The sequence below is a fragment of the Python bivittatus genome, unplaced genomic scaffold (genome assembly GCF_059951505.1).
Source record: "Python bivittatus isolate LINGU-HERP-01145 unplaced genomic scaffold, Pbiv_v1 ctg000330_np1212, whole genome shotgun sequence".
Lineage (NCBI taxonomy): Eukaryota > Metazoa > Chordata > Lepidosauria > Squamata > Pythonidae > Python > Python bivittatus.
In genome coordinates, this window is record NW_028277058.1 from 3,254,886 (window position 1) to 3,281,194 (window position 26,309).

The 26,309-nt window shown below is 37.6% G+C and overlaps 1 long non-coding RNA gene across 1 annotated transcript; it reads right to left on the reverse strand.

Moving 5' to 3' along the window:
• Positions 1-356: 356 nt before the first annotated feature.
• Positions 357-25,867, reverse strand: LOC103052137 (uncharacterized). The gene is made up of 5 exons (XR_456394.3): positions 25,715-25,867; positions 6,157-6,222; positions 5,468-5,548; positions 1,918-3,679; positions 357-1,850 (listed from the first exon to the last, which is right to left on the reverse strand). It is a non-coding gene; the product is annotated as an uncharacterized LOC103052137 (long non-coding RNA).
• Between the last annotated feature and the right edge of the window lie 442 nt (positions 25,868-26,309).

The following is a 26,309-nucleotide window of genomic DNA, read 5'->3' on the forward strand; positions in this document are numbered from 1 at the left end:
CATTTTCTGCAATAAATCTGGTGTGATGCCCTTGTCTGTAAGTTGCTCTAGTGAACCTCTCCTTTCTTCTCCTATTTTTGCTGCTTTTCTTGTGGTTGCCATTGTAATATTTATGACCCAAAAGTGAAAGTATGTCAAGTATGACAATTGCCAGGGTGAAAGTAAAGGACAAGCTTCCCCCCCCACCCCCATTTTGCTTTTCTCTGTCTTTAACACTTTGAGCACACCCAATGAACTCTCCATAGCTCCAATCACACAGTTTAGCTCTTTCTTTTTCTATTTTCTTTTTTCTCTGTCTCCTTCCCTTTCCTTTCTCCCTTTCTCCCTTTCTCCCTTCCTTCCTTCCTTCCTTCCTTCCTTCCTTCCTTCCTTCCTTCCTTCCTTCCTTCCTTCCTTCCTTCCTCCCTTCCTTCCTTCCTTTCTTTCACATTTACTATATCTTTTTCTCTGAGTGTACTTCTTACTATATATGCAAAATCTTTTAATGAAAACTATTTTTTAAAAAGGATAATTGCCTTGGTTGTATCGTTTAGCATTAGCAAAATTAATTTTGGTTCATTCTGTTTGTGAATGTGATAATGTGTGTGTTGAGGGTAGTGTTTTTAAAGACTGGGACAAAGATAAAAAAGCTGTTTTCCCAAATTCTTTTTCTTCATTCTGTACTACCCCCGTATAGTGTAGGGTTGTGTTTACACACATTCTGCTAGTTTGATTACACTAGGATTTTTTAAATGGCATGGCATCTGTTCTCTGAAAAGAAACAGGTGTGGCCTGGAAAGGTAGCTTAATTTTAACCTATATTTAAAATTAATTAAATTTGAATACTGTTAATATGATTACCCTCTAGCCTTGTATTTAATAAGTCTTCCCTTTTGTCACATTAAAAATGGCAATTGGGTAGCAATGTTTCAAAGCATTAGTAGGCACGCCAAAGAGTTAGGGAAATAGTTCTGAGGTCTAAAAATGTAAATCTTTGTTATAAACCATAAGCCACTGCCTTTATCCTACTCTACCTTACCCTCAACCCCAGTTTCCTTTTCTCACTGGACATTCCATATATTCTGGAATCAACAGAGCCCTTGTCGGGATAATTGAGGATTAAAAACAAAACATTTCTTTCTTTTTATATATAAGGAATCTATCACAATATACAGAAGGCACTAATTACATGATTGTCAAACTGGTTAGCATTGAGAAATCCAGTTATGCTGTTGGGGAGAATTCTATGTCAGTAATATTTGTGTTTTTGTGTCATAATTTCATGTGCAGTGCTGTCCAAAGATCAGCTGACTGCATTTGAGTCAAGGACTATTTACATTTTTACTCGGGAGAGGAAAGAGACACATGCATTCAGCCTTCCCACAGTGCCTATCCCCACCCTTATTCCCCAACCTTTGCACAATGAGGCAGAAGATCCAGAGGAAGCGCCTTCGCCCATCATGCAATCGTCCAGGTGGAACCAAAAGAGTCGGGGACTGCTGCTCCTTCCATAATTTAACACTGAGGACAAAACTTGTTACAGAACCATATAGCTGGTCAGCAAAATTCTCCTTCAAACGTTTCTACCAGCTTAAAACAGAATACGTTTTAAAAAGGAGTAACAACTTTCTAAGACATGTTCGTGGCTGAAGTGTGGTGTTCTTCCACCTTTTTAAATAATGAGTTGCCAGGGTGGGTGTGAATATCTTGCCTTACATCTCACCAGTGAGCTGCAGTGTCTCTGATCTCCTGTTGTGGTTGTTTCTCTTAGCATTTGTCCTGCTTAGCTACAGGGTCTGCTTGTTTTCCACTGTACTTGCCTAGTTCTTACAACAAAGCTTATTACTTTATGATCTAAAAGGTAGCACTACCTCACCATCTATTACTTCTTACCAATACTCTGTTTGAGAAGCTATATAGATGATGAGGTAGTGTTACCTTTTAGATACGCTCACATCTCAAAACTGTTTGCCAAATTCATGGAACTTGAAGAACTACTTTGGGAGTCTAAATCAGATTCTTCTGAACATTTTAAAAAGATTCTGGTAGACCTCTAAATGGTCAAAGATACAGAGCATCTGGGCAAAACTGGCCTTACTAAGATTCCAATGAATCGAGGTGGCCGCTATTGTACCTTTCTGAACATTCCTTTGTGCAGTCATCTTATACTACCTGCCTGGTATTCAACAGTGTCTTCCTATTACTTCCATATCTGGTGTTTACTGTCATGCTGAGCTTTTTCGACTTTAGCTTTCATTACGTTTCTGTGTAGCAACTGTTCTTGAACCACTAAAATGAACCCTTCCATTTCCTTTGTAAATGTACCTTTTTTTTAGCCATTTAACCATTCAACATTTCTTAAATGTTGATAATGTACAGTACTGACCATGTAATGACTTCTTTTGCCAGCTTTGCCTTATCATCATCAGCTGCTTATTTTTATAGACATCCTTGCTTTCATTGCTTTTAGTACACCTAGATCATTTAGAATTTCTTCTTGGCTACCCTTAGCATGTTCAGACAGAGCTTTTCTCTTTCTTTCTTTCTTTCTTTCTTTCTTTCTTTCTTTCTTTCTTTCTTTCTTTCTTTCTTTCTTTCTCTCTCTCTCTCTCTCTCTCTTTTCTTTCTTTCTTTCTTTCTTTCTTTCTTTCTTTCTTTCTTTCTTTCTTTCTTTCTTTTTCTTTCTTTTTCAATTGTTTGCTGACTTTCAGCATTCCATGTCCACTTCACTATGAGCTGTTGTTGTTATTCTTGCTCTTATTATTCCAAATCAGTTCAATGCAGAAGAAGTTCTCTTCATTGAAAGTAATGGACCAAAATCTACCAAGCTGGTCCAGTATGAGTTGGTAGATATTTTTCAACTTCCCACTCTAGGGCTGAGAGAGAATGACTGGTCCAAAGTCACCCATCTGGCTTCCATGCCTAAGGAAGAACTGGATCTTTTCACTCCTTGCCCACCACTTTACCACTACACCACGCTTGTGGTCATATACATACATACATATCCTTACTAACTTAGAGATGTGTTAAAAAGAGTTTTGATTTCCAGGGGTGAAATGGCCATTCATGATTTATAAGAGAATGTGGATTGGGAGAATGGATGTATCTGAGGAACATTTGGTTCATCTCTTTGAATCAAATCCAATATTTTGTAAATATATGTTTTATAAATACAGTATTTTCATTCACAAAGCTAAGTAACTAAATAGCTAAAATGATAGGGTTGACATTTTTATCTAAATGTAACATAAGTATTCTGCATGGTGAGCCACTCATTGATATTAGTGTGTTTATTACACATTCAGAGATGTCTCCAAAAAAGAATCAAAGGGCAATTAATCTTCCACCTAATCAGGACAGACTAGTAAGGTCATGAATAACTGAGCCAAGCATTAAAGTTTCATGCTGAGGACAGTTCTTGATTTTTGAGCATGTGGAGGAAACCCAGAGGACATAATATCCATAATATGTCAACCATGTCAAAAAGATTTTTTTTCCCCCCAAATAAAACATAAGGGAATCTGTAGATGGCTGCAGTCAAGTAAAAGTCACCCGGGTTGAAATTGTTGTGACAATTGTACTTGCAAACCTCTTTTCCTCTAGATACTGTCAGTGTTTCATTTGATAAAAACCATTTGAGTGACACTGTCATTTCTCCATCCTTCGGGTTCTGCTGTCTGGTTCTTATTCATTCCATGACCTGAAATAAACAAAAAGATGGAATCTCAAAATGCTGTTAATAAATTATCTTGCAAAGCAGATATAAAACACAATTCAGCATTCCTGAATTCCCTTCTTCTGTCAATATTAAATGTATATGCAAAATAAATGTCAAACACCATAATTCTAATTTTAGCCAAGAGTGCCCTAATAAATTAAAAATCTGAATGTAATAAATTCATACTTTTTTTTTTTCAATAGCGATAGCAATTTGTGGGCTGTAGGAGTATCAAGCATGCTTCAGAATACGAATTCACATCTGTGCTTTGTGATCCAGCATGTGAGAACAGACTCCTTAAACTGTGGCCTTGAAGCCTTAGGGCTGGCTCACACTTGATACCAATGGAAAGCACAGCGGGTTTCCTTTTCCTTCTCCACTGTAAATATTCTACCCAGGCCCACCTGGAATGCTATTTAACCTTTGAAGTAACATAGTTGCACTTGGGGAGGTTTGTTTACTATACAATAAATCACAATCCATCATCATAATATAACATACTATAGTGCTGAGGGAATCTCCAGAGAGAAATATGTTTCCTTCCTTCCTTCCTTCCTTCCTTCCTTCCTTCCTTCCTTCCTTCCTTCCTTCCTTCCTTCCGCAACATTTAGATTTCAGGAAGCCATAAAAGAAGCAGAAACAAAGCCTGAGGTTCTTCTACCTTTTGATGTAACTGAAAAGCTCTTTATTGAAAGGATTTACTTTAAGATTCTAAGAGCTATCAATGGCACAGAACATTAGCCCTATTCTTGTAAGCCTCTCATTTTATACATCTTTCAGACACTTAAAATTTGGATGGGCATTTTTCTTTTGTATCCACACAACACTTTCTCTTTGGATACTTTTCACCAGGGACCCAAACTACTCATTTTCACTATTTCACTATTGCAGTTCTCTTCTTGGGAACACTGAAAGGAGAAACCCTTGGGGACTTTTTTTAGACCTGATGACTGTCATTTTTCTCCTTTTCAAAGACAGCTGTTAACTGGACAGCTAATGGGTTCTTGCCTTTTGAAATAGGCACAGCGTAATGGAATATTTAAGGTTACATGCATTACCCTTGTGTGGTTTACATTTTTTTTCCTCCTCTCTTTTCCTTTTAATGAGCACAGGAGGCTATGTTATTAGCAAATGTTGTCAAACTCGAATGAGAGAATCATATAAAAAGAGTTTTAAGGCTGTGAATAGCCTGCTGAAGCTGCAAATTAAATAGAAAGAAAGGAAAAAGCTGAAATCCTGTGAGTGAATGGCTGTGGTTCCAGGACTCTGTTGTGTTTCCTTAGTGCAGCATGTTGGCTGGAGAATCCTGAGAGTTGAAATCCACACATCTTAAAATGGCAAAGGTTGAGAAAACTTCCTTAGTGACTCCTGAAATTTAGTGACGGCTAAAATTTAGCCCAGTTTCCATTCATGTTTGAGAAATGTCTGTGATAGATTCTGTAACACCAGCCAACCTATTTTCCAATCAAGCCTTGCATGTGTTTACCATGGGAGGAAGCAATTTCAGTGTTTCTGGATAGTGGGTATCTAAACTAAGGATTTGTGAAGCAGTTTCTTGAAACTTTAACAGAAATACAGTTTATTATAAGAAATACAAGAAGACGGGCATTGGGCATCCATCTGGTGGTCAAGGGGGGCACACGATAAAAGGAATGTTGCAAGAACATGACACAAGCCCTGCCCTCTTGTCAAGCTGTTATGCCAACATGTAAAGGTTGAAGGTTGTGTTGTAAGTTTGCAACGCCTGTTTCATCATTCTGACAAACCCACTGGATTCTGAAGATGCCTCTGGATAGGTGAATGTCTAGCCTCTACATTCTCTTCAGGTAAGAGTCAAGAGACCCAGTGTGCCTGCAACAAAAAAAGGAAGGAAGCATCCTGAGATACACAATGTCACAAAAAAAGTTCAGGCCAAGTAAGACATAAAAAGAGAATAGGGGAAAGTCCTACCGTTTTATCTAGATGTCACTGCACCTTGTAAGCAGTAGGGTGTGAGATGTTGTGCAACTGTGCTGTACCAGCGCAACTGAACATTTCCAACCATTTGAATTTTTTTAAAAAATCAAGAATAATGCATTGGTGGAATAGTGGCTTATTTTTAACCTTAGTCCAGCTGTTTTGGGAAGCATGCATTTGTTTTTCATTGCTGTGACTCGTAGCCTTCCCTCTTCATAGTGGTCAAAACATAAAAAGGCAAACCCTCCATCAAAACCAAGCTGAGCAATTTTTCATACAACCTATATGAACTTATGGAAATCACTGGAATGAAAAGTTATGATAGTCAGTGGTTTGGACAGGGAATTAAACACACCCCTAAAGAACATGCCCATTCCAATTATTCAGTTAGATGATAGTTAGCTGTTAGTGTTGCTCAGTGGAAAGAAAGCACATAGAGAGAAACACTAAAATAGGTAAGTTTTATTTAAGAAATAATATACTGATAGGAAAGTCTGAGTTACCTAAGTTTGTCTACAGCTAAAAGCCTGGTCTCTTCCATTATGGAGAAAGAATCAGTCTGGTGAGACCTGAATTGCATAAGAGGAAAGGACTGAAGTGAGAAAGGAGGGAAGTGATGAAAGTTTGGGACTATCATTCTAACAGGAGGCAATTTAAACAAGAAAAATAGATGTATTTTATTTTATTTTGTTCTGTTTTATTATTTCAATTTATATAGCTCCCCATCTCAAATTCATGACTCTGGACAGCTAGCAACTATGCTTTTGCAAAACTTTTGCAAAACTATGCAAAACAATATAAAAACAGCACAAATATAATCAGCAGCCAAGATAAAACAACCACCAACAACAAATTAAGAAAACTACTGCATGGGATCTGCCACACATCTGGATTCCCAAGCCTGGTGAGAGAACCACATCTTAAAGGTCTTGCTAAAAGTCAGCCATAAATGCAGAATCCTCTATAAACTATTTCTACATCTGTTGCCCCTACTGGTCAATAGGTACAGAAGTTCAGGAAGCTGGTGTGTGCAAAGCAGAAGTCCAAAAGATTTTAGATTTCATTTAATCGTTGAAGAAGAGCTTTCTTTTTTTTTAGATGGCAATTTGCATTATTTGTTTCCATCTGCAGTAGGACAGTTCTGTTGCATTGTTGAAACCTCTAACTCATTCTACTGTGGGGGACCCAAAATTGGTGTCCTTAAATCTTGCCTGGATGGCATCAGTGATTCTGTCCATAGAAACTTTGAGCAAGCAACTTCTGATAGTATGAATGTGGTATCACACATGGTATGTTGAGGGTTGCACTCAAAAACCTAAGTTCCATCAGCCAAACTTGGGGGTGGATTTGAGATTTTTTAGGGGTGTAATATAGGGCTTAAGTTTTTGCAAGGCTTAACACCTGCTTTACTCCTTGAAAACCTTTGTAACTTCCCCTCAAATGAAAGGTGTTTGGCCTTGCCCACTCTGGAGAGATCTGGGACCTGCAAAACAGGTGCTGCAGATACATGCCTGATGTTAATGAGTTATGACAGTTTTCACGCCCTGAGAAATAAATGGAATCTCATGCTCAAAATTAGTGGAGCTTCAAACCTTAGATGTTGGAGCTGGGAAAAAAATAATACTGTCTCAGTCCTGCTTACAGACTTACTGTTGTAGAAAATCCATGTGCAAGAACATGTGGAAATCAGAAAGAATGTATTTATTAGTCTGCCCCTTAGGTTAATTCTGTGGGATGCTTGTTACATTCATGTGATATGAAACACTCAGATAACCAGATCAATGTGCTATAGACAATTCAGCCTTAGAAAGGTTCTCAGCAGGGCAGCCGTGCAATTAATGAAACCAGTTGCTGGGCTGGATATACAACCATTGTTCAGCTTACCAATATTCTATGGACACCATGACAAGCAACTGATTGTGCACATGCTGGTGGTGTCATGGCTCTATGAAAGAAGGCAGAAGTGCCTACAAAATTAGTTTCAGATAATCCTGTTCCAGTGCAAGATACTTTTTAAAAGGAAGTGGATAACTCTAGCTTGGGTTATGCGTTGACTTCCGTTTAATAAAAATCCTACACAGCTTATCTGAAATGTTTTTTCTTGAATGTGGAAGATTCTTTACTTCTTTTCACTAATAGATCTCGTACATATTTTCCAGGGAGGGAATAACGTGCATCTAGTTTTAGATTATCAAAGGAGCCAAGTGAAGCATAATATTTTTTAATATGAATACTACATACCAAAGCTTGCTTTGGGAGGCAAAAAAAAAAAAAAAAAAGACTTGCTAATGTCAATCATTAGATTTTTCTAAGGATCATTTCCTTTGACACTGTGATCAAAAGTAAGATAGGAAATGTCATTTCGTTTAGAAGGAAATTAATTTAGAGAGCACAATCTCCAGTGTCCTTTATTTAAAACTGAAATTAAAAAGACAAATCTTAAAGTATGAGGAGCATCAATGCTTTTGTCAGATGCATTTCCAAATATGAATAAGGATGTGAACATGATTGTTTCTGTAACTCACTAGCCCTCTTCCAGTGATCTGAAGAGCACATTAGGGCTAATTTATTTATTAAGGCAAGACTGCATATGTCAGCCCATCTTCTATGTCTTCTATACACATTTAACCTGTCCCTTTGGATCCCTTAGGTCTTTTTATTAAGCAAGTTCTGTTGAACCTTCACGTCTTCTCTGCAATCATAGAAGAACCTTCTCTGCACAGATTCTGTTTTAATAAGGCCACCATCACACGTCCAAGAGAATTACTATTAACATCCTTCTAATACTCTAATGATCAGAACAGTCTCATTACTACCCTTAGTTATATTTTTCCTCACCTTTTACAACTTCTACCTTTTGCTTAAATACCCTACTCCTCTTCTTGCTTTGTAAGCCAGGGCTCAAAACCAGTCCTTTCCCACAGAAAAGAACATCTAATAGTACAGTCATACAAATAGTACATTGCTTTTTACAGGGGCTATCAGAGGGACTCAGGAGAGATACGGTGAAATCTTTTTCAAGTAAACAACAGGAAGAGGAGGAGGAGGAAGACATCAGTGAAGTTGTTCCTTTGTTTTTTTTCAGCAGTTGCTAGAATGTCCAAGTTATTCTCCTTTGAAGGACAGAAGCTCAGTTAATCCATTACTTGTATGAACAGGCTGCATATTAGGAGATACATGTTGTCCTCAGGGTCACAAAAGTGTGCTTTTCAATAACAGTGAGAAAAGAATTAATTCACCATGTCCTCTTTGCGGGCTTCGTAGAGCATTCTGATAGTCATTATGAGAGAAAGGATGCTTGGCTAGATGGGTCTTCAGCCCAATCCAGCCAACTATTAAGTTGAAACATGGGATATCTCCTTGTGCTCATATGCTCACTCCCACATGCACAGAACACTTAAGGTGAAATGCAGTCTACGGGCATAAATATCTATAGTAGATTCTTTCCCTTTTCTTTTTTCTTTTCTTTTCTTTTCTTTCCTTTTCTCTTCTCTTCTACTTTTTTTTTTTTTCGTATGTGCCCAAGAAAACATTCACCCAAAATCATCCACATGCTATATTAAGAAGAAATATTCATACCAATGGGTCTTTGTCAGATACACCAGATATATTGTTCATCATGCTAAGCCAACATTTGAATACCTTTCTAGAATTTTTATGAGAACACAGCTCTGCATTTACAGCTTCTTTGGAAAAGCTTTCTTAATCTACTGGAGAAGATTACGTAGGAACAACAGAGAGGAGGATTACCAGAAACTACAATGAAGGATTCCAAAACTGAGAGCTCAGGGAGATTTTCATATCTAATAATAGAAATATCACTGGAACTCTCACATCTTCGTATTGACTATTATGCTAAATGTATTCATTGATTTGGTCTTTAGGAAATGCTTGCAGCAGACTTAACTTTATTCTTTGTGAAGAGTCAAGTTACTATCACAATCTGAATTGGTTGGGCAGAAGTTTTCAGTTTCAACTTATATTTTCCTATGAGAAAAAATAAATCATCAATATGTCATCTTCAGGTTCAGAGGATTAATACAGTATATTATCTAAAATTAAAAAATAATCAGAATATTTTTTATACTAAGGAATCACAGGACTGATATCATTTGTATTCAGCTAAATCTGGTCTCCAGTTTGGGGAATTAAAAAAAAAAAAGTCAAAATCTCAAATGCTTTACAACTAATTAAGAATTACACAGAATTTTTAAGAAGAAGGTTTGAAGAGTAATTTATAGTATACAGAGGAAGATTAATCAGCTGAGACAGTTGATTAGGAATCCTGGGGATAAAAGGTCATGAGAAAATTACATTAATTCAACGGAGTTGATTTCTAATGAGGAATAAAATGTGTCCTCATACAGGTTTTAAAATATAGCACAGGTTCTAAGCAAGAGCACAAACTATACCATCATTTGCACATATGCAGTCTAAGACTTCGTTCATATGCTTCCTTAATGAAGGAATGTACACATATCTTCACCATCTCCTTTACTGCATTCCAGCAGTAAGGAATAGTTCAGTAATTCTAATCTGAAGATCACAAAAGTCTACCGCTACATTTTTTATATTGTTTGGAACAGTCATAATCCTCACCCACATTACACACCAGTCTGTTGCTTTTCTGCTGATAAAGCCAGTAGGAAGGCTAGCATTATTTATTTACCTACCTACCTACCTACCTACCTATCTATCTGTTTATATATCAAATGTATATGGCTGCCCATATCACAAAAAGTGACTCTGGGCAGCGTGCAACGAAGATATAAAATGATAAACCTATAAAAAAGCAGTCTTTATTAAAACATTTAAAAAATCATAAGGCATACAAGAGATTAGATGTTAACAGCAATAATGGAGCCACCTCAAGATCTCACCAGTCCCCTAGGAGCCCCAGGCCTAATGACACAGCCAGGTCTGGAGAGATGGAACTAACCTCACTTGGGGGTGGGGGAATGTTCCATAAGGTAGGCTCCACAGCAGAGAAGGCTTCTGGGACCCGCCAAGTGCAGTTCCCTAACAGATGGGACCCTCAGCATGCCTCTTCTGCCAGATCTGATGGGAAGGGCAGATATAATTGGGGAAAGGTGGTCCCTCAAATAACCCAGACCCATACCTTGAAGGGCTTTAAAGGTCAAAAACAGCATCTTGAATTGGGCCCAAAAGCAGACTGGCAAGCAATGCAGCTTATGGAACAGAGGTGTAACATGTGCAGTTTTAGAAGCACACATAACTGCCCGCGCCACTGCATTTTGCATGAACTGAAGCTTCCAGATATTCTTCAAGGGCAGCCCCATGTACGGCACATTACAGTAATCCAATTGGGAGGTGACTAGGGCATGAGTGACTGTGAGCAGAGCCCTCTGATCTAGCAACAGGTGCAACTGGCGTACAACATGAAGCTGTGTAAAGGCCGTCCTAGCCATGACTGCTTTTTTGACAGATATTGACAGATTACTAGGAGAAAGGCTAAAACAATGACCTTGCTCAAGATTGCTAGTTTCATGCTGCTAGTGGTAGTTGAAACCATTGATCTGTGCAGGGATACTTGGGAGGAAAACAAAATCTTGTTCTTGCCTCTTTCTTCCCGCTGATCTGCTCAACACTACTGTCAGGAGGGAAGGAGAATTAATGTGTGTAAATAATGTGTGGCCCTTGATGCAAGAGTCAGCAACCAGCAACCAGTGTGGCCCTAGAATTTGAAAAGTTTGCTCACCCTGAACAGGTGATAGAAATTACTCAAAATTTTGACTTCAGCTGAGGATAAAACAAGATTGGGAAATAATATCCAATTTCTTCCACCTTCTAGGGCTACCACATTAGTTCTGTAAAATGTCAGTGTCTAGTGGCAATCCTGGTGTGCTAATCATAACAGAAGAAAGGCAAAGGAAAAGCTGGTCTTTTCAATAAAAGTGGAAAACTTGCATCTGTGTTCTACCATTTCATATGATGATGCCTATGATTTAATGTTCCTCCATGCAAACAGATCCTCCTCCTTTATTTAAGTGCAAATGCAGATAGTTTGGAAAGATCAACAGAGCAAGCTTCAAGTTGTTCCAACCTGTTTCTGGAAAAAAAAAAATGTAATATTTGTCAATTTTGAAACAAGAGGAAAAGGGGTAAAAAAAACTACAAAAAATGTTCACCCCACCCTGCTAAGAAAACAAAACATAGGAGCGGTTTTATTATATGACACTCTTTTTATATAGAGTTGTCTGATTTGATCATGTATGAGATGTAGGATCTGTGTTATAAAATGTGTAAGAGGAGGAGGAGTGGTAATAATAATAATAATAATAATAACAACAACAACAACAACAACAGCAACAGCAACAGCAACAGCAACAGCAACAACAATAATAATAATATGTTTTTATCTCTAGGTCTAAAAACAGACTTAGAGGGGGGAAAGGAATAAAGAAGTGACTTTTTCTCCTGAATGTTTCAATTGTTTCCCTGTTTAGTTCTGGACCTTTAAATCTCCCTTTTGAACTGCAGCCCATGAAATTATTCTCTCCTTCAGAGTCAGTAGTGGGTGTTCAGTGTTTAGTGCAAATAAGTCCAGGCAGTCAACACTGATGCATTTTTGAAGAGGAATACATGGACCATGGCAATGGTTCTAATTGTTATATAACTTCACATGGAGTGAGATTTCATTGGTCTCCTGAAGCAGAATTATCCCTACTCTGCCCCATTCTCTCTCCCTGAATGATATGTTTGATTAACAAATGTTTTTCTTACACAATTAATGTTGCCTCTCGGCCACTGGTTTTCCCCTGCTATAATTACAACATTTCCGCTGGAGAGCAATAAAGGCATTGAATACAAGCTTGCTAAGGTTAATGCAAATCACACAATGCACATATTGCAAATTTGCTGTGACTAGAAGTTCATATAAGTTTTCTTTGCATTTGGTTCTGAAAGTTTGCATTAGGTGATTACAACTCTCTTCCTTTGTTAGGCTTTGCAGCTGCAGCTTGCGATGAATTAAAAATACATTCCTACATTTATAATTATTTAGATTTTTATTTTGTTCAGGTTTTTTTCATTTCACCCCTTCTTACTTTGTAACTTCCTCACCTACCAAATCTTTGTACACAGTCTGGGTTTTTCAATTACCTTTATATTACCTACTTGCAAGCATACTTGTAAAGGTATATTTTAACTGTGCAATTTGTTTTGACAGCATGATTTGTAGAGCTGCAGCAAGCTGTTCACCAGAGATTTGAAATCTGGTGAACAAACTCCCTAATCTTGCAAGCCTTAATTCACCAACGCATTGCTGTTCATCCATTAAGTTGTGATGAAATGCAAATCAGAAATGGAGCTGCTAAACTTCTAAGCAGACAATGCAAAACTGCCAGGCTATTTTAAACTTGAGAGTTAAGTGGAGCAACACAAATTCTGGATGAATCAGTGAAAATGGCTGTAAGGTAGGTGAAGCTGGATTTATAACAGGCAGAATAGCAATAAAAGAGTGTCAATATCACTACCCATTAAAAAAGAATCAGGACAATAAATCATAAGTCAGACCAATAAGATCTGGAACTAGGTATCTCAAGGCCAGATGGAGTCCCTGGAGAAATATCTGCTATTCCTTTGTTGCATAAATGAGTTGTGATTATGGCTATTGCTGGCTATCTGGTTTAAGCGACTGGAAGATCAGTTCATGGATATCTACAGGTGGATGAAGAGGGCAAATGATATCACACATTAGGATATCATCATATAAACGAGACCACTGAGCCAAATTCCATAATTTGTATTGCTTGCTGAATGATATTATGAAAAATACAATTTCATTGTAGCTTCTACCGAAAGCCAATGGATCAGCCAGGATCACTCTGAATATACCTGAAAATGGATTGCATCTCTTTAAAGTGAATTTTAAAGATCAGAGATCTCTATTGCCTCAGAAAGACTCAAATGATGAAATACTTCTCCCTGTAAAAAATAATCCACATTCAGAAAAAGAAAACTTAGCAGAAGGGCTAGGTACAATTCTTCTCCTAATATCTATACAGTCATTACTGGTGGGTAGAAGAAATATACATATGGGCAAGACCATGATTATCTCTGCTGGCTTGGTTCCCTGTACCAGTTTTACTTGGAAAAAGTATATGTGGGAATGCTCTGTATATTCAAAGACACTGCTTATAAGGAATGAAGAATATGAGGAAAAAAATAAAGCTTCCAGTCATGCTGACAGCAAGTACGTCTACATCTGCAAATTGTTCAGAAGTTGTGCAAAATGAACAAGGGAGGGTCACAAACATTTCAAACCTGGCCCAGCAATGTATGCTCTGTATAAGGCCATTAACCTGACTTTTAATATACACAGGTTATCTCGTACATATTTCCAGTTTCAGAGTATGCATCCTCACAAAGGCATACACTCAATATGGAGGCAATCCAATATGCATTTTGATTGTGCTGTATCACATCTCCAATCCTTTATAATTCCACTAGGACTCATTAAGTCTGTTAGTTTAGCTCCTGATAATTTGATTTGTTAAGTAAACCCAGGACATCAGAGATGGAGTCCTGTTTTTTATTGAGCAAAGTCTCACCAAAGCGCTATAAGGGATGCATGGAATAAAGGAGCAAGGCAGCTGTCATGATCTAACTGGGCTTGACCAGTAGCTAGCATGTGCAAGGATGTGGTTAAAATAACTGTTCTGAAGTAAGAAACCAGGATGACCACAAAAGAATAGAGGAGCTTAAATGTCGCATATGGTAACAAAAGGGGCTTGTTAACACAAATTCTTCTCTTCCAGGAAAAGGTCTCGGTATTAGAAAATCACTGGCTTTCCTAGCATGAAAGCTGTAGACACCTGGAAATTTCTATTGTTAGCCACTGTACCTTCAGATAGCATTACAGATACTTCGTTATGCATGTGCAAAATTAACTATAAGCAGAGCATTTCTAGATTAGCTAGAAAATGACCAAATATGGAAAAATTCATGAATTAGCCAATGCAATTGTACCACCTACAACTGTTTGTGTATAAATGACTACAAAAGCTTACTTGTGGGTGTGCTTGGGGTCTTTCCGAAGGAAACATTATCAAATGTGTTCTTTAAATGCTTGACCAGACTCTTAATAAAGGTATTGCAGACTTTACGAATTGTGTCCTGTTTGAGTAGAGGAATGGACTTAAATCTCATCACTTAGGTGACTGAGAAGGGAGAAGAGTGCTGAGGGAACTCAAATTTCTTTTTCTAACACAGGTTGGATTTCACATATTCCCTACATTATTTAAAATTTATGATAAGTGCTCAGGAGAAAACAATAGGAGAAATATGGTATGCCTTAAGAAGAGGAAAGGGAAGGGGAAAGGAGAAGGAGAAGAAAAAAGGGAAGATCCTATCTACAAACATTCAGGCATTAGCCCCTAAAAATCACTCTCCAGCCATCTTGTCTTCAGTCAGTGGTGCTCAAACCCAAGGCCTCAGAGATAATAAATGACAAATTTAGTTAGGCTGATTCTAGCTATTTTATTTGGAATGTTGTGTGTGATTGAGAACTTCCCTTGTTTTCACTATATTTTTACCAAGAAACCCTTCAAAAATGCCTCGTGTTTCAGGATTGCCACAAGGTTTGTTGAATTCTGCAACTTGGGCAGAAACATACTTGCTTTCTACTTCTGGGAGAAGTTCTGGATAGATGGCCTAAGAATTCCCCAATTGGACAGACCAGGTGTTCAACCTGACTGGTGGCAATTAGTTAAAATTATTTTTTAGAGAAGAGTTCTTTGAAAGTGGGATCTGCCAGGGAGGTTTTGAACAGTTCATACTTCTAGTTTATAACACACAGTTTTCCCAGATAAATGCTACTCAGGTGGCTTGTATTTTATTTTATTTTTTATTTAGAAATGCTATTTTGTATGAACTCTTCCAGATAAGGACAACAAATACCAATGTATTCTGCATGCTGTTTTTTCAGAAGCTACGGTGGAGTCTGCCTTGGTGGGTCAACATCCTTTGTTAAAAAAAAAAAATCCTATCAGGTCATTTTAAGAGGTCTTTGCTGGTGGCACCTAATTCGTTTCCTTTCTAGCAATACAACTTAGCTTGTTAACAAGAACTCAAGGAAATGCTGCAAACAAAAGTAGCCAAAGATCTATGACTGCCAAAGTTTCATACATCAATATCCATCTAGATATTTCCCCATAAGGCTTCCACTGACAACAACAAGCATCAGTTTAGTAGTAACATCTGCTCCATCTGCTAAACAGTCAGGGACTGACCCTCCTCTTTGCAAAAAGCCTTTTTATATATCCTGGGCATGTTCCAAATATCTTTGCTTTTGAATACTTTCTGTTCCCAGAGGAAAATATTAGTCACTGCATCCAAATTCCTATCTATGACCCTAAGGACCCTCTAGTATAACAATCATTCCCATTTTTAACACTTCTGCTTCTCAACTACTGATAAGAAAACCAGAATGATTTATTTCCTGTATTCCAAGGCTACTCAAGATGTATATTATGGACTCATTTTTCTCCTCCTACAAGTTCAGTGAATTTATAAATTGTTCTTCTGAAATACATTCTTGTAAAAAATGTCTGACCTGCTCTGCAGAAAAGATCTCAGAAAGGGGCAACATTAAAAATAAAATGAAGATATATCAACTGTTGGTGTCTCCAGCTGGGCAGCTTAGTCAATATGAGCAGGAAAGGTGTAAGACCAACTTCAGTGCTGAAACTGCTTCTGAGAACCAGTTACCTTGATTGGCTCTTACTTGGTAACTTAGATGTTGCCCTGTTTGCACACCACTGCAATCTGCAATGTAATTTGTTTTCTTTTGACTTATTTGATGTGTAAATGTACATATTAGGACTCAGCATGGTATGTGAACCAGACCCCAATGCATTGTTCAATAAACCATTCTAAAATAAATAAATAAGTAAATCCCAGCTTGGCTTTGGTTAATGAAAAAAGCAGGCTATTGTAAGGACAGAATAAGATTTAACAAATATAAAACTACCTGCAGATTTTCAATTAGAATCAACTTTACTACAAATATATGACTGTTAACATGGTATGGTTCAGAGGAATGAACCATTCTAGATAGATGTGTGGATTAATATTAGTTGCTTGAGAGAGCCCAGCTTGATGCAAGGGGTCCATGGAATGGAATGTCAAGATCTGCAAGATGCTAAGTGTACCATTGCAGTCAAAGGCCAGCTTCTCTTGTACATCAACACATGTTAAAAAGGGGCAGGGCTTCAATCATTATGCTGCGACCACCATCTTGCAGATTCTGACTGCCCTCATGTACTCTGCTGGTTTGGTATGGATCCATTCCTCTCGCTCTATTCCCAGATAAATCTATCCTTACTGAGGATTAGGGTTAGGGTAACCCTAACCCAAGGGGAAAAATGAGGGAAGAAAAGAAAACCTACATGAACAACTTTAACAAAATATTACATATGTTATTTTCAATGTACTTTCTCACAAAAATACACTATTTCTAAATGTTAATTATCACAGAGCATTTGATACATGTGCATGTGGGCACATCTTTATCTTTCTCTCTCTCTTTCACTAAAATAGATTTTTGAAAAAGGTCCAAAACTAAATGCATAGAGATACAAAATCCATGTGATGACTGTCTTCTGGTCAACACATTAATCCAGGACATACTAATCAAGCCAATTCATTTTGAGAAGTGGAATACTAGTAATAATAATAATAACAGTAGTAGTAGTAGTAGCAATAGTAGTAGTAGTAGTAGTAGTCGTAGTCATAATAATAATAATAATAATAATAATAATAATAATAATGATAATAATAATAATAAAAATACTTGACTGACAAAGTAGCAACAGTGGTGCATTGGAATATCTGCCAGAAATACCATTTGCCTGCAAGCAAGAACTGATGGGACTACAAAACAGACAAAGTAATAGAAGATTAAGAAGCTAAAGTGCTCTGGGACTTTAGAATTCAAACAGACAAGCACCTGCCACACAACACCCAGACTTAACAATTGTTGATGAGAAAGATAAAAAAGTCTGGATAGTGGACATTGCAATACCTGGAGACAGCAGAATAGAAGAGAAAGAACTGGAGAAATTCACAAGATACAAAGCCCTGAAAATAGAAGTAGTATGACTATGGCAAAAGAAAGCAAAGATAGAACCAATAGTAATAGCCTTCTTGGGTGCAATCCCAAAACATCTGGAGTACCACTTGAAGACCATCGGCACTGACAAAATCACCATCAGTCAATTGCAAAAGGCAGCTTTACTTGGAACAGCTTGCATCCTGCAGTGATACCTTTAACACCATCAAACAACAACATCTGCCTATCCCAGGTCCTAGGGAAGGACTCGATAGATGGATAAAAAAATGCCAAATCTAGTATAAACATCTGGCTGACTGTGCAACCAATAACAATAATAAATCCTTGACCATAGTTACAGGGCAATTCTCAGGAATTCTAGCAGTGGATCTGGTCTTTACTTTCCACAAATGCTTGAAAACAAACTAGGTTTACCCAACAGGGATTTTCAAGGGAATAAGAGTGAGAGAAACTGCCAGGAATGGAGAATGAACAATTAATGTCTTGGGTGAGTTAATCAGGTATCTTCCATCTGACTCCTACTGTACCTATTAGATTGAGCCATGGGGAAAGAAAGCTGGGAAAACAGCCTTAGAGAAACTTTGCTTAGAAGACTCACGCTAAGCTTTGTTTAACAAGGTGGGAGTCTGTCCTTCACATACATCTTCACTAATATTCATATGTAATAAAACAATTAAAACCCAACTTAAAAAAACCCCTCAAAATGCTTGGGTAAAAAGAGGAAGATGGGGAAAAAAAATGGCATGAAGCAAATCCATAATGGGGTCCACTCTTAAAACTAAGAGTACATGTAGATTGTATGGGAGTGAGGCTGACATATGTAAGGCTTTATTCATCAAACGAGGGCCTCTGGGACATGAAGAAAATGGGGGACTGCAAGAGAGGAAGCAGCAAAAGCAACACCTGGAGTGCGGGTGGAGAATGATGAAAAGTGAATCTGACCAAGCAAGGATAGGAGGTCATATCTGAGCCTAGTCCATAGCATAAGAATGACATACAGCTTGTGCTTCTTTACCTTGTTGCATCAACAGGTTGCCATCTAGTGGTCTTGTTTAAGATTGCCTAGTCATTATCAGGGACACATGGATTGGAAGATCCACCATCTGGGCTTGTTAGTGTAACATTTTGCTGAAGAAATCGCTCCCAGCTGCCATAATCTTGGTACTTCATGGATGGAATCTGATGTGGCATCTAGAGCATGCTTTGCAATATTATCTGGGTTTCTGGGGGTGGGGGAGTGGATATGGATTCTGAAGAGTTAGAGATGGCTTCTTTCCACTCACAAATATAAGCTAAAAATGTAGATTCATTAAATTTGGGGGTGAGATTTTCCCTCCCTTCCCTTACAACTGATGGACAATTCTATAAAATCTTATTAAAATCTTAGAATTGAAGGAAACTTTAATGTTTAACCTTTAATCCCTTTATTCCAAATGCAGAAAGGGCATTTTTCATCCAATAGGTAACTCTTTGAGTTTTACTTAAATATATCCAATTTAAGGGGAGCTCACCTCCTCTTCTCTAGGGAATCATGGAAAACAGGTCCTAGCCTTCTTCTGTGTGATGGCCTTTCAGGTACTTAAGAATGCTATTATATCCTCCCTCAGCTTTCTTTTCTCAAGGCAAAACATGCTCAGCAATTTCAACATATTTTCATAAAATCTTGAGCAATTCCATGTAGTCAAACTGAAATTCTCTCTTGTCCTTGAACCAACAGAAAACAAAGGGCTGAAATGCCCACAGCAATATGTATAGTAGATTATGAGTAATTGATTTTTTGATTACAATTTTGTGACACGTGCAGATTAGCCAACTCATTCAATCACATTGCTTGCACATTCTATAACTATCCAGTGCCATAAATGAATTATATAGCTGATCAGGCCCAAATTTATTTGCTGTGAAACTGTTTTAACAAACAAAACTGAATCAGTAGGATTTCTCATACTCTTGGATGCTTTCCGTCTTAGGCACACAGGGAGGGTAACCTCTCTCCCATTTCTGTGAGTTTTAGAAAATTATTGAGGCATTATTGTCTCAATTTTCTTTTTGATCTCAATGAAGCACTTTTAAACTCAGCCAGACTTAGAAAGGATGATCAATACCACATGGGTTTCATACGTACCTCAAACCTACACTTAAATTCCTGTTTAAAGAAGACATTAGTAATATACTATCCTGTAATATGTACTGATGAATCACATTTGACAGGTGCAAGTTGCCAAAGAGAATTGAATGGTATAACCATGTCGAAAAGTGACTTCTCAGTTCCAAAAACAGGTGATTCATGGATAACACAAACTGCTGTGAGATAATAAGCCACTTACAGTGTGTACAGCTCCATTCTCTGTCAGCTGACTACTTTCAACACCATCTCGCATCGTGGAAATGAAACAAATGACTTGCTTTGACTACTGTTACTGCAGATGCTAGGATAGCCTTGCACAGAGATCATAATAAACACCCGAGATGAAAGATAGAACTATGCAAAAGAAATCCTGTGATATTATCCAGTAGCATTCTCCTCCCAGATTCCTTTTTATGTGATGATGACTTATTGAAAGCCTAGCAATCACTTCTTCATTAAAGCCCAAGGAGTGGGAAACAAAAGGAATTTTCAAAGCAACAGAGAACCTATATGCAATCACTTAAAGATGCTATCCTTTAATTATTCTGTTGAGGCAAAGAACTATTTCCAGTTCAGAAAGCAAAGAACAAATGAATAAAAACTTAGATTAGATAATTACACCTGCAAGAATCCCTCTTTCTTCTATGTACAGATATTTTGTGGAATACTATATGCATGATGTACAGAATATAGTTGTACAGTGGTGTTCTGAATAATAAAGATTTCACAATAAGAAATAAGTAGACACAAAGGTTCATATGCAGTCATTGAGGTTAGGTCAATATCTTTTTAAAGTCCTAAGTAGCTAGGAACAGCCAGTTTGGTGTAGTAATTAAGGCATCAGGCTAGAAACCAGGAGACTGTGAGTTCTAATTCTGCCTTAGGCACCAAGGTGACCTTGGGCCAGTCCTTCTTCTTTAGCCCTAGGAAGGAGGCAACGGCAAACCACTTCTGAAAACCTTGCCAAGAAAACTGCAGGGACTTGTCCAGGCAGTCACCAGGAGTTAAGAGTGACTTGAAGGCACCAAAAAAAAAAAAAAAAAAAAAAAGCAGCCAGGAGCTGCTGAAGTATTTACAGGAACATCCCAAAATGTCCTCCTCAGACATTTTTGTCAGTTTCAGAGGCTATTTTGTATATGATCTTACCAAAGGAAGTTTTGTTATGAAAATTGGGTCATGTTATTTGTGGCTTCCTAATTATGGGGTTCCCTCCCCCAAACAACGCTTTCCTGGAGCCCATGTTTACCTTTTTGACCACAGGCAATAGTCTTTTCACAACCATTTTAGATGTTAGCTTTTGGAAGCATACATGTTGTATAGTGGTCCACTGATTATATTTAATTTTTCTATTGTTGTTTCTGTGAAGTACTGTTTCTTTCTCTTAGCCCCACATGGCCTAAAAATGTGTGCCATATTTTCTCCAAATAACTCAAACCAGCATTCATTGCCTTCCCATAAATTTCAGCTTTACCACACTGATGGTGACTTAACTCAACCCAGGTTAAGAAGTGAGTTGGCTCAGTGGGAATTCAATTTCTTGTCTCCCTGACCTTAGTAAACCACTCAACCCATTGCACCTCATATGCTGTAATGAAGTCAGAAGCTAAAAACATCAACCCCAGAGCAGCAGCATCAAGGGCGCAAAATGAACTGGAATCTTAATATCTTAGAGAATTTTCCAAACTCATTTGTTTTGTAACCTTCCAAAGTTAAAGAGAAATATGATTACATACAGTACAGTGAGAGCCACAGTGGAATAGAGGTTAAGATGCTGGACTAGGAGTGGACTAGGAGTGGACTAGGAGTCTTTCCCTTTTAACCGAAATTAGCATTAGGCTCTGTAAAAGCCAGCTGATAAATAAAACCCCTCATCACATCATGGATTAATAAGCTTTGCTATAAAAACTAGCAGTGCAAAAACAAGTGCACGCTGCTGCCTATGTGGGATAATCACTAAGAAAAACAACATTAACATACCCACTACAGATAGAAGTACAATAGCACATGGCTGGCAGAGACCTGGCACACACAAAATGGGCCCACATGTGTGTTTTTACTTTCGGGAGCTGAAGGGCAAAATTGTATCCACAATGAAAACTTCAGCCACAGGAAGAATAAGAAATATTCCTAATAAGAAATACTAAACCAAGAAATTAAGGGATGAGGAAAGAAAGAGAAAAGGAAATATAGGTAAACTTAGTTTAGATTAACGTGACCACCTTTCTATTTTGATAGTTCACCCTTCCTTCTACCACATTTATAGTTTGGAGTTTGTTTTCCTTTTTTCAGCTTGTCTTAGGGATGTAGTCTTGATGGTGGTTTCAGCTTTTTTCTATGTTCTGGGGTCATAGTTTGTTCCAGTTGCTCCTCGAGGTTATCTATGGTGTGCTGGAATTTGTGTAGCCTGAAGTGAACATCCAGAAAGCTTCAGAAAGCAACAAATGGGAGAAGTTTGCATGTAGGCAACCTTCACCAAGGAACAACTATTATTTCTACATGAATGCCTACAACAGCATGTCCTGCCCACCAGTGTCAGATACAAACCTCCAATAAACTGCACAGCTGGATGGAAAATAGCTCAACAAAGTGGCCAAAAAATGATATGGCTAATGATCATGGAAGGAAATGAATGAAGGAAAAAAAAAGACCAGAGCATAGCCTCTCTAGCAGTTTACACTCAGATAAGCAGGGATTAACACCAGACAAACAATCAAGCAGAAAATATCCTAATCAAAGAACTACCAAGGAGAAAACCACACCCCCAACACTGGCAGGACAAGCTATTGTGTATAAACGGAGAGCAAACCTCACACTCACAAGCACCGATGATGTTACCGAGTTGAGTAATGAAACGTCTGCAATCAAACAACCAAACTCAGAGAACACCAAGGACTTCATATATTCATGTCTACAACCAATGCACCTTTAACGGCACTACAAACATTCCTTCTATGTTTATTCATAAACAGATTAAAGAATCAAGAAGACATAACACATATTTGTGTTACTCACTTTTAAACTTTCCATATATTCTGATTGCAGTTTTTGTTTTTGTCATATTCAGCAACCAAGATTCAGTTCCATATTTGTTCAATATATTCCTAATTCAAGCCCAGTCACTTTATCAGTGCTGTAATTTTGTTTTGTTATAATCAATAGCAATCTTCCGATTGGAGAGGATGAGTTGCCCTTCTTTTTGAGAATGTGGGTTGGAAGAGTATCTTATTCAACAATTCTTCAGCATGACCTTTGAGATTGTTGAGACTGTTATCCCTCACAGCATTTCTTTTCACATTTTCTGTCTCATTTAATTAGTTATAGAATCATTGAAGTGATTAAGCCATACATTTTCTTTATTGATTTGAGTAATACCATTCCAAAACCAGTCCTCCAGGTTCCAAAGGAGGCTCCTATTTTTCTAGCATACACGCAGGACAGTGTTTCTCAAGCTTGACAACTTTAAGACAGGCTGGAGAATTCTGGGACTTGAAGTCCACATGTCTTAAAGTTGCCAAGTTTAAGAAACACTGATTTACAATGTCTTTGGGTTGCATACTGAGCTTACCTTATTATTTCATGTTGATGGTGGATACTCTTTTTCATTTTACTACATACTGTACCTGTCCATCCCTTGACAGTTGTTCGCTTGTCTCCTCTTTAAAACTGAAAAAGTCTCATGACGATTCTTCTAAGATTTAATATGGGATGGAGCTGGAGACCATTTGAGAAGCGTCAGGACACTCACAGACACATCTTGGCCATTGAAAAAGTGTAAGAAACCCACCCATGAAAATTTCACCAAAATGTTCTCTTTGGAAAAATAAAAAGCAAAAGCAACATTTCTCCACAAAATTGAAGAAGGATGATGGGTATAAGGATAAAGAATACAGCTTTGACATGATATTAATGTTTAATATAAAGACAGTTCTCTAAGTTGTTCTTCAGTGCTATTAAAGGAATTGTATTTGCCTCAGGGAACAGGAGACACCCTAGCAATTTCTCAGCCTCCACTGTTAATATTTAGACTGAAGAATCTCCAGATTTTGCTGAACTATAGCTCCCACATTCCCCTGAAATTAATTTTGCTGGCTGAGAATTGAACTTAAGGAATAGCTAGAGACTAGAACCTGTTTCCTACTGCACAACACTCACTGAGATTAAGTTTCTCCTCTCCCACCAATACTCACCAATAATTTGAAACAGGGAGGAGGAAACCTGATAATATGATTTTTAGTTATAGACGGATACTGAATGCTCACTGACAAAACAGAGCACAAAAACTAACTCCCTATATTAGTCTGAAATTCCTACATGTCCAAGTTAGAAGCACCCCATCAATAATGTTCTCAGTGCCATATGTTGAATGTCTTCATTCGTCAGAAAGAGTGCTTCTCTTTTATGGTACGTATACGTACTCCTGTTTCATGAAAGGTCATTTTTCTTCTTGCCTGCCATATTAATATCATTAGTTTAGTTTAATCCTATTAAGGGGAGAAAATAACAAGGCAACAAAACTGACACTTGGTGAGACAAAAGTGATTTGAAATGAGAAATATGAACTTAGTCATCTGAAGATTTATTACCCTGGTCTATGATGTCCCATGGTCATTGCCCTAATAAGTTATCAGAGCTACTGAAATATCAATTTGGCACATGGATTCACATGGTTGCCTGCATTTCTTTCCCAAACTTATTACTTAACTCTTCTGTCATTAGGAAATTAAATCAATGATTCTTGCAGAAACGAGAAAGTTAGGAGCATTTGTATTTAAACTGACTCATTCATTATTACCCAAGAAAACCATTCCAAAGAATGTGAGTCTTTTTTTAATGGACTGCTTATATGAACATTTCTTTCCCTTCCTTTCCCCACTCCCAATCCTTGCCAACATAGGGAGAAAAAATAGGTTGCTGAACAGCTTTTCATAGGGCATGGGAATTGATTTTCTTGAGAAAAAGTACACTTGTAGATGCTTAATTAACTGTAAAGAACAACCTATAGATTTTTCTTATTTCCAACTTGGATGGCAGAGACCCTACAGTGCTTCATTTCTATCTTGGTAAATGCATATGACCTGTGATACTCTTATTTTCAGTGCCATTAAATATGAAATCTTGTTTGTTTCATTGACTAATAAGCATGTCTGTGAGGCAATAAAATAAACAAATAAATAAACAAATAAATAAATAAGCAAGCTAGCCAGCCAGCCAGCCAGCCAGCCAGCCAGGTAGGCAGTCTTGAAAGGCTCCCTCCAAGACAGTAATTTCCAGCTAACTTACGTTCCCTTCTCTCTTTGTCTCTCAAACTCACATACACGCACACACATGAACATACACACACAGCGTGCTGATGCAACACTAAGAAAATGATATAGTTTGTCTTAAGATTTCTTAAAGGCTTACTGAAAAAGCTGTATTCACAAGAAAGGACATTTTAGAAAATTAACTTTAGAGACAGATCCTTGGAAAAATGCCTGACAGGCTGTTACATTCCTCCTCTGTCATGCGGTTTTAACCAACCAACCAACCAACTAACTAACTAATGCATAATCACATTAACTGAGGGATATTTCTAAAAGATCTACTGTCTTTGCTGCCACCACCAAACCCTTTCCTGATTTGGAAATTCTCCAGTTTTTCAGTCTTCTTTCAGTTTTTTTCTTTTATTTCTTTATAAATGTCTGAAACGACGTTACTTGGTGGAACAAAAATACTAATACTAAATAATAAAATAGAGACCGGCACAGTTACTTTGTTAATGTTTAAACACAGAATTGAAATATTTTTTATTACCGTATTTTTACGACTATAAGATGATACTTTTTTCTAAAATCCTTACCCTAAAAACTGAAGGGCGTCTTATTCAAGGAAGTTAGCAGAGAATCGCTGTTGCAAAACTGCCAAACTTAGTTTCTGCAGAGAGGCTTCCTCCTATTGCTAGCCTCCAATCACGAGTGAAATAGCTTGTCTCCCAAACAGACTTCCTCCAATCACGAGCCTGATGTAACTGACGTCAGCTGATGCTGAACAAACCATTTAGAGGAAGGCTGATTGCACATACAAGCTATCGGCAGTTTCACTCGTGCTTGAATGTAATCAGTTAAGCAAAAGAGCCTGGAAATAGAGCTGCAGAGAGACGGTTTGGACCTCCTCCCACCGAGTGTATCAGGTCAATGTTAACTAATTACTAAATAAAAATGTTCTGCACTATCTTTAAAATATTGATTTTTTAATTTTGGGCTGGAAAAGTGGGGGTCGTCTTGTACATGGGGGCATCTTATTGTCGGAAAAATACGGTAAGTAAGTTCAAAGTGGGTTGTAAATATTCATGACTTATTTATCTTTTAATACTGATTTTTATATTTTTATACTATTTATTTATTTATTTATTTATTTATTTATTTATTTATTAAATTAATATACCACCCATCTCC